The sequence below is a fragment of the Alligator sinensis genome, unplaced genomic scaffold, assembly GCF_000455745.1.
Source record: "Alligator sinensis unplaced genomic scaffold, ASM45574v1 scaffold755_2, whole genome shotgun sequence".
Lineage (NCBI taxonomy): Eukaryota > Metazoa > Chordata > Crocodylia > Alligatoridae > Alligator > Alligator sinensis.
Genome location: NW_005841883.1, coordinates 2,738,232 through 2,746,111, shown reverse-complemented (window position 1 = coordinate 2,746,111; position 7,880 = coordinate 2,738,232).

The window sequence follows — 7,880 nt, the reverse complement described above, 5'->3', positions numbered from 1 at the left end:
TCCTATTCTCATCTGCCCACTTTTGTAGTCTGTCTAAATCTAGTTGCAACCTCTCTCTCCCTTCAAGTGTGTCCCCCTCGCCCCACATCTTAGTGTCATCAGCAAATTTGGACAGCATGCTTTCCACCCCCTCGTCCAAGTCGCTGATGAAGATGTTAAACAGTGTGGGCCCTAGGACCGAGCCCTGGGGGACCTCACTGCTCACATCTTGCCAGTTTAAGTATGACCCGTCCACCACTACTCTCGGGTTGCGCCCCATCAGGTAATTTTTTACCCATCCAACTGTGTAGGCATCAATGCCACAGTCGCTTAATTTATTGATGAGGATGGGGTGAGAGATAGTGTCAAAGGCCTTCTTAAAGTCTAGAAAGACTACGTCCATGGCGACACCATCATCCAAGGATGTAGTTACTTGGTCATAAAAGGCAATCAGGTTGGTCAGGCAGGACCTACCTTTGATGAACCCATGCTAATCCCCTGAGCATGATCTCCCCTGCTGGTCCCCCATAGATGTGCTCCTTGATGATTCTATCCAAGATCTTCCCGAGCACCGAGGTGAGGCTTATAGGCCTATAGTTACTTGGGTCCTCCCTCCCTTTCTTAAAAATTGGGACTACATTAGCCAGTTTCCAATCCCTACCTCTGATAAGGGACAATCCCCAAGATTGTCCCTTATCAACATCCCAGCGATGGGCCGGACTACTGAAGCCAACGCCGGACCCCATAGTTAAGGGGCCAACGTAGATCGTCGGGGCAACAAGCGGAATATCTGAGTGGACAGGGTGTAGGGGAGGCAGAGCCCTAAGGAACACCGCAGCACACTTGTGAATACCCTGTCTTTGGGCCTATAGGGGAAGAGAACACCGCTGAACCTTCTCTTCATACACCAACAAGTCGTGGCAGGCAAGTGGGGGGGACCCCGACCTAGGGGGCAGTGTTTTACTCACAGCACCTACTCGAGGCATTACAGTGACCAAACAGTGGAGAAAGGAGATGTTCACTGAGGCAGGATGCAGACCCTCTACTTGTGCTCTCCTCCTTCTGGAGGAGATGGTGCTTTTAGGTGACTTTCAGAGGTGGAAGAGGCAAGCAAGCTATGACCGGTTTGCAGAGATAAGAAGCATCCCTTTGAATGTGAGGTTCACATTCAACAGCTACTTGAGAGAGAGGTATGAGTATCTTGCTCCCCATGACTTGCAAGAGATCAAAACAGTCATGAATGAGACTCTAGCCTAGTGCATAGTTTGGGCTTCTCTCCCTCACCCTCGGGAGAGTCCTTGCTCCCCCAACATTGCAACATACTGGCTGAAGGCATGCTTTGAAACCCATAGCATAAAGGCGAGAACACTACAAGCATCCATGCCTACAATGCCCTCCCCCTCCAAGCCTACCCTCAATGCTGTCACCACTAGAAGACAGTGCACTGCTCCATAAAAAGCCTGTGGTGACACTGGGCAGTTCTTTGAAACCTCCTTCTCCTGCAGGCGAGAACCAGGGATGCAGGGCAAAACAAATCATAAAATCACTGAGAAGTAGGGTAAAAGGGACTTACTTCCAGAGGTCACCTAGTCCAGCCCCCTGCCTAAGGCAAGATCATCTCCATCCAACCATCTCATACAAACCTATAATCTAATCTCTTTGTAAAACTACCATCAACCCTGATGCAACACAGGGCATAACATCTTAATTTGCCACAGGTAAAGCAGATTGACTATGGTGGCCAATGTCCTGGTGCTGCAAAGGTTGTTGATACATATTCAAGAGATTGCAGGAAGAGGACCATGCCCCCCCGCTGACCCTGACCCAACCCCTAAACCGAACAGAAGAGGGACATTTTTTCCAGCAACTTCCTCACCCCCTGCTAGCCCTTGACATCCCATGATGACCACCCTCTGGTATTTGCTCATCTCTGTGGAACCTAAACAGGACTCAATGCGCCATCACCATCCCTTCAACAAGCAATCAATACTAGTGGACACCAGCGTGGCAGGGGGGTGAAGTAATCAGCCCGTCTGTAAAAAAAAAAAAAAAAAAAAAAAAAAAAAAAAAAAAAGCTACCTTTGGGACTGTTCTGTTTCCTGTTAACCTGTGAGTGGCCCTGCAGGAATGAGGTGTCAGCAGATAACTTAAAGACCTGTTAAGTGCAGGGGAGCTCACAGGAAACCACTGTAGAATGGACACAGATCTATGAGTGAACAACGCACATTGTTCCCCCAATGCCAAGGTTTAATTGTCCCGTCCATCTGCATGCCCACCTCCAACAGCAGCCACTGGGGATGGAGGCATGGATGTGGGGACACCCTGGACAGGTGGGTAGTACTATGCCACTGCCCCACCTTTGTCCACCCTCAAGCAAAGCATGTCTCTGTCTGCCTTGCTCACAGGGTCTAAGCCTGTACTCATTACAGGGGCCAATGATAAGGTTGCATAAGTAAGATGGGTGGGGAGCAGGGCCTGTGCAACAGCATGAGGTTTAGTTTGAAAAAGTGGCCTCTGGTTTTGTGACCAACTTGCACCAGGGTGTTTTAGAAGTATTGAGCACTATAGACTGCAGCAGGCATGAAGCTGTGATGGCTATCTCAAGCTAGACACCCAAAGTCAGGTTGCTTTGGAAAATCTATTCCCCAGGCTTATGGAACACAGACGTGACAGCTTGCTGGGTCTAAAAATAAACAATCTGATTGTATTTAACACTTACTTTGTATTTGATTTTGTCTGGGATCTTACAGACCAACTGGAGCATCTTTACTATGGAAAAACATTCAAGCCTCAGCTTCCAGGAGGGGATGAAAATTAAGGCAACCATTAACTCCTGCTGGGCTAAGCTTCAACAACAATCTACCCTTCCTGCCCTTGAATGCTTCTGTTTCTTCTTGAGGTGTTTGATTTGTTCCTTGCACTGAATGGTAGTTGATTTGACACCTGTCTCTACTAGGCTTTTAAAATCAGCTCATCTGGATAACCCTGGGTGAAATTCTATTATTTGGAATATTCGGACCAGTGATTTTCCAGAATCACACCAGCCAGTTAGCAGCTTTCTGCATGCAAAGCACCTCGTTGTTTTCAGGGCTGGACCAAGCAATATAGAAACTGAAGCAAGCTGGATGGGAAATGAAGGGTTAAAATGCCAAACAAATACTTATGAATCCGCTGATAGCACATGATGCAAAATAGGGAAGCGGAAAGTGACATGATGGATCCAAGGGTTAGAAAAACCTGGGAATGATAGTGAAGGACTATTTGGACTCAAGCACAGCACAATAGCAAAATAACTTGCTAGGGAGCACAGCAGTTATTCGTTAGCTTGGTTCCATACCTTCAAAAGAGCCTGTCAGCTCAGGTTTTACTTGCTTATGGATGTATGCATAAGAGCTGGGAGGGTATATAATAAGTGCTTCAGCACCGTTGCCGGCTGCAAAATATAACTAGGCTCCACTGTATCTACATGCCATGAATCAAGTATAGAGCGGTGATCTCTCTAAGAAAAATGCTGCAGTAAGTGCAGATACCACTCTGCTTTTGAGTCACGTTTGATAGTTGCAGAGTTGCATTTAGATACAAAATATTGCAGGAATTATCTGATGATCCTTATTTCTGAGTCACTCTATGTTGTGAAATACAACACAGAAAGAAATTGTATGGTGTACAGCAATGGTACGGTGTGGTTATAACCAGAAACGTGTCTGGACAAAAGATTGGTTCAGAGAAGTTCCTTCCCAACCCACTCAGGTCTACTGCATAAACCTTGTGCAGGTCTTTTCTGCTCCTGCGGTCCTCTGCCTGCAACTAGAGAGGCTTTTGCTCAATTTTTTCACCTTCCAGCTGGTCTCACTCCACAGATCCTTCACCTAAAGCTAAAGGTCATCTTGCTATTTCATAGACTCTTCCCCAAACTCAGGCTGCCCTTTATAGCCCAGCAATTAGCATAAATGAATAGAGTAAATGGATAGACATTAGGGTGGATGACAGGAATCAGTGAAATTCTATTCGTAAAAAAGCAGGAGAGTCCTAAACTGCTTTAATGCAGTACTGCCATTTCACTTGCAAAATCTCCCCTTTAGGAATGCTTCATTCTCTATGCTACCACTGGTTTAGCAGTCATCTCATGTGTGCTAGAGCTAAGCAAACTGCAAAGCACAGTAATTTTTCACTTAAAATATGTTTCTCTTGGGTCCCTATCCTGCAAAATTTTATGCAACTGGCTGGGGCCCACTCATATATAAAAAATGAATTGCACAAGTAGCTATTTGTAGAATCCAGACTATATAAAGATACACAACACAAGTCCCTGATGAGCCAAGATTGTACTGCAGATCACCTCAAGCCAGCTTCTGATGGATACCCACATACTCTCAGCAACTGACTTTTGAAGTTCTCATTACCACACCTGAGCTGAGCAGGCAATTGTGCCTTTGCTGTGGAGTGCCTCACTGGCCGCGTGTGGAAATCCACCAGGGTCCATTCCTCCCTGCTTTTAAAAGGATTCTAAACTGATGTTTTTCCTCCAAAGCTGTTTTTAGAATAAAGCTGGGGTGCCAGAGCAGTTATTTTCCCTCCCCTGTCCTTGATATTTCCTTCTTACTCTTACTAGGTCTTCACCTGCTTTATTTTGTCAAAGTTACTAAATTTTAACTTATCATTATGCCAACTTCTCACAAGCAAGAGGGGGTAATTAGAAAAAAATACCAGAGAAACTAAGAGGATTTATTAGCTCAAGGACAAGAAACAGCAGCAAGTAGCTGCAAAATGGTAACCATAGAGATGAAAAGACCAGTTTTAAAAGGCATACTGGGAAAAAATGTTCCCATTGACAGGTAACCTTGCACTAGGGAAAGTTAGTACCAAATAATATTATAAAGAAAGGACTCCTAGGACAGAGGTTATCTCCGTGTGTCATATACCTTCATATTGGGGCATAGAAGTAAAGTCGTGCAGTTCACTGAGCACTGGAGCAGAGGAAGAGATTTTTTTGTGTCATGACAGGGTGACAAAAGCTTCCTTTACCTCTACTCATTGTGTTGCCCTTGTGTTTGTCAGGCTGAAAAAAAAATTAGAAATTTAAAAAATCTGCAATAATTTAAGGGTTTTAAATTTGTATCAATATGCTATTACAATTTTTGTTTGTTTGTAACAATATCACCTTGCTGAGTCACAATCAGCCTTATAAACCCCAGAAATCCTCTTCTGCAGTATTGTGCTCACCCATACGTTCCCCATTTTGTATTTGTGCATTTCGCTGTTCCTTTCCCAAGTATTTTGAAGTTTGCCTTATTTAACATTACTTTTTTTTTTTAATTTATCAAGATCCTTTTGAATCCTATTCCTGTCTTCTAAAGTGATGTCAGCTGCAAATAAGGATACTGAAGAGAACTAGACTCAGGAAAGACCCTCTGGGAATCCCTCTTTATTACTACCTCTTTCTAGTTTGACATTGAGCTATTGATGGCTGCCAGTCCAATCAGTTATGTACCCACTTAATGGTAGCTTCATTAGATCATATTTTATTAGCTTATCTTTCAGAATATTGCATTCTTATAAGAAGGATTTGAATAGTATGCAATAAATAAGGCCAAAAGCCATACACACAGAACAGTGAAAATAAAACAAAAATTGGATGGCTGCTCCGTCAGCAAGTATCATTCATCTTATGCACTGACAGATGTGGGATCCTTTTACAGAACAGCATGTGAACATGCCATTAAATATTGCACAGTCAGCTTTAATATTTGTATTTCTTAATTTCTGTATGCCTGGTTTTGCAACCTTAACATTTTTTATCTGACTTGCCTTGCAGCAAAACAAAAAATCTTCATCATGGCTGTGACACCAGCATGCTAATGAAAACACATATCCCTGCTCAAAAGGATTACAGTCTAAATGGTCATATACATCAGACAGACAGATGGACAGAAAAGTGGGCATGGGAGGGAGCAGGATAACAGAAACAATAGACTGTTTTATCATCTTCTAGTTTCTTGCACAATTTTTAGGTTGTATGATATGTAATGCAATTGTGTGGTGATGTATTCGTTCTGCACAATGGTGTCATAAATACCACACACATTAATGTTGTATTAGCATATAGCAAGGGTGTCAAACAGAGATGTGGGTTTTCCAGAACATTTTGAATTGGAAAATTTTCTGGAATGCCCTAAATAGAGCATGATCTGATTTAGCACGTCTATTTGACTTATATTTAGTAAACAAACCTAAAAAAGTTCCCCCATGTTAATTTTATGTCCCAATAGCCACAAGTATTTGAACTGAAATATATGATTGGGAAAAAAATTAAGTACAGCACACTTAATGTGGTTTAAATGTTATATTTTAACAAATTCAAAGCTTTATGTGGAAAGAAATAATTTTTATTGGAATACTTGTAAAAATCTAAGGACAACGCACAATAGTGTGTACTTCCCTTACACTGTTTGTTTAAACTTAAGAAAAAAACCAAAGGCACTGAAGACTGTCAACACTAATTTTAGCACACCCAAAGAACTGTGCATGATATGCCATGGTTGCCCACTCATCTACTTCAACAGAGTTTAACACTCTTCCACTGAGGTCATTGCGGCACCTCCAGTTTCACTGTCACTATCTGGAGAATCACTTGTACTACTTATTAGTTTCATTTCAGAATCAGATTGAGACAAACCTGATTCAGAACTATTTGAACCACATTCTCGTTCACTAAAGGATGGTTTTACCAATGAGTCTATGGGCAAGGGCACCTTATCATCACACTGCATCTTCTTCATTAATTGCACTTCTGACTGATTCTCCAGAAGCAAGAGATTTTGAGAAATAGAAACAAACTTAGCCAGGACTGGCCCACAATTTTTTGGGGCTCCCTGCAACAAATAGTTTTTGGGGGCCCTGACTTGAAGAAGCTGGTGGCGGCAGCAGTGGGGGAGGGTGGCAAGCAGCTGGACGTGAAGCCAGCTGCAGTGGTGGCAGTCGGCAACGGGGGGGCAGGCGGGGTGGAAGGTATTGAGCAGCCAGATGCAGGGAGCCCCTTAGCTGTGGGACCCACTGTGTGCAGCATAGGACAGGCCGGCCATGAGATTAGTGGTGTGTTCATTTGGTTTTGATTTGACCTGCACAGCCAATTACATGAATTCATAACTTGATTTTTGGTTTGGATTATTCTGTGAATGTATTTACCCTCTTGTTTATAAATCTGTAAAACATGTATGTACTCTCTCATACACTTCCTAGGGATAATCACCTGAAAAGCATTAATTACAACTTTGAAACTGCCAAGCTTGCCTAATATTGTATTGGCATCTATTTATTGTTACTACTATGAATTTTGCGAAACAATGAATTTTTAGAAATGGAAAATCTCCCATGGAAAAAATAAAGCACTGGAAAATTTTCCATCCCATGTCCCTGGTGTCAAATATGCAGGCCCTGGGTCAGATCCAGCCTGCCGAGCCCTACCATGCAGCCTGCCTTATGGGCCCTGGACCAGCCCCAGGCACAGCCTGCAAGACAGGGCATAGACCAGGGGTATCAAACTCATCTGGCTCCAAACCTCTCTGGGGCTGGTGGTAGGACGGGGCCGGTTCAGGGCATGTGCTGGTTCTGGCATGGGGAGCAGGGGGTCTGCCCTGCAGACGGACCCTGTGCAGTCACCTACCCTGGAAATCTTCACAAGGAGACTGAGCAGTCACCTCTTCGGGCTCCAGTTGTCTTTTCCTGCCTAGTGCAGGGGGCTGGACCCGATGATCTACAAGGTCCCCTCCAGCCCCGAACCGCTATGAAGCCATGTGCCCCTTCTCGGGCCCGCGGAGCTGGATGGGGTGGACGCCCCTTCCCCCAGGCAGTCAGTGACGTTGCATGCGGCTGTCCTAGCAATGCCTGTGCCCCAAGGGCCG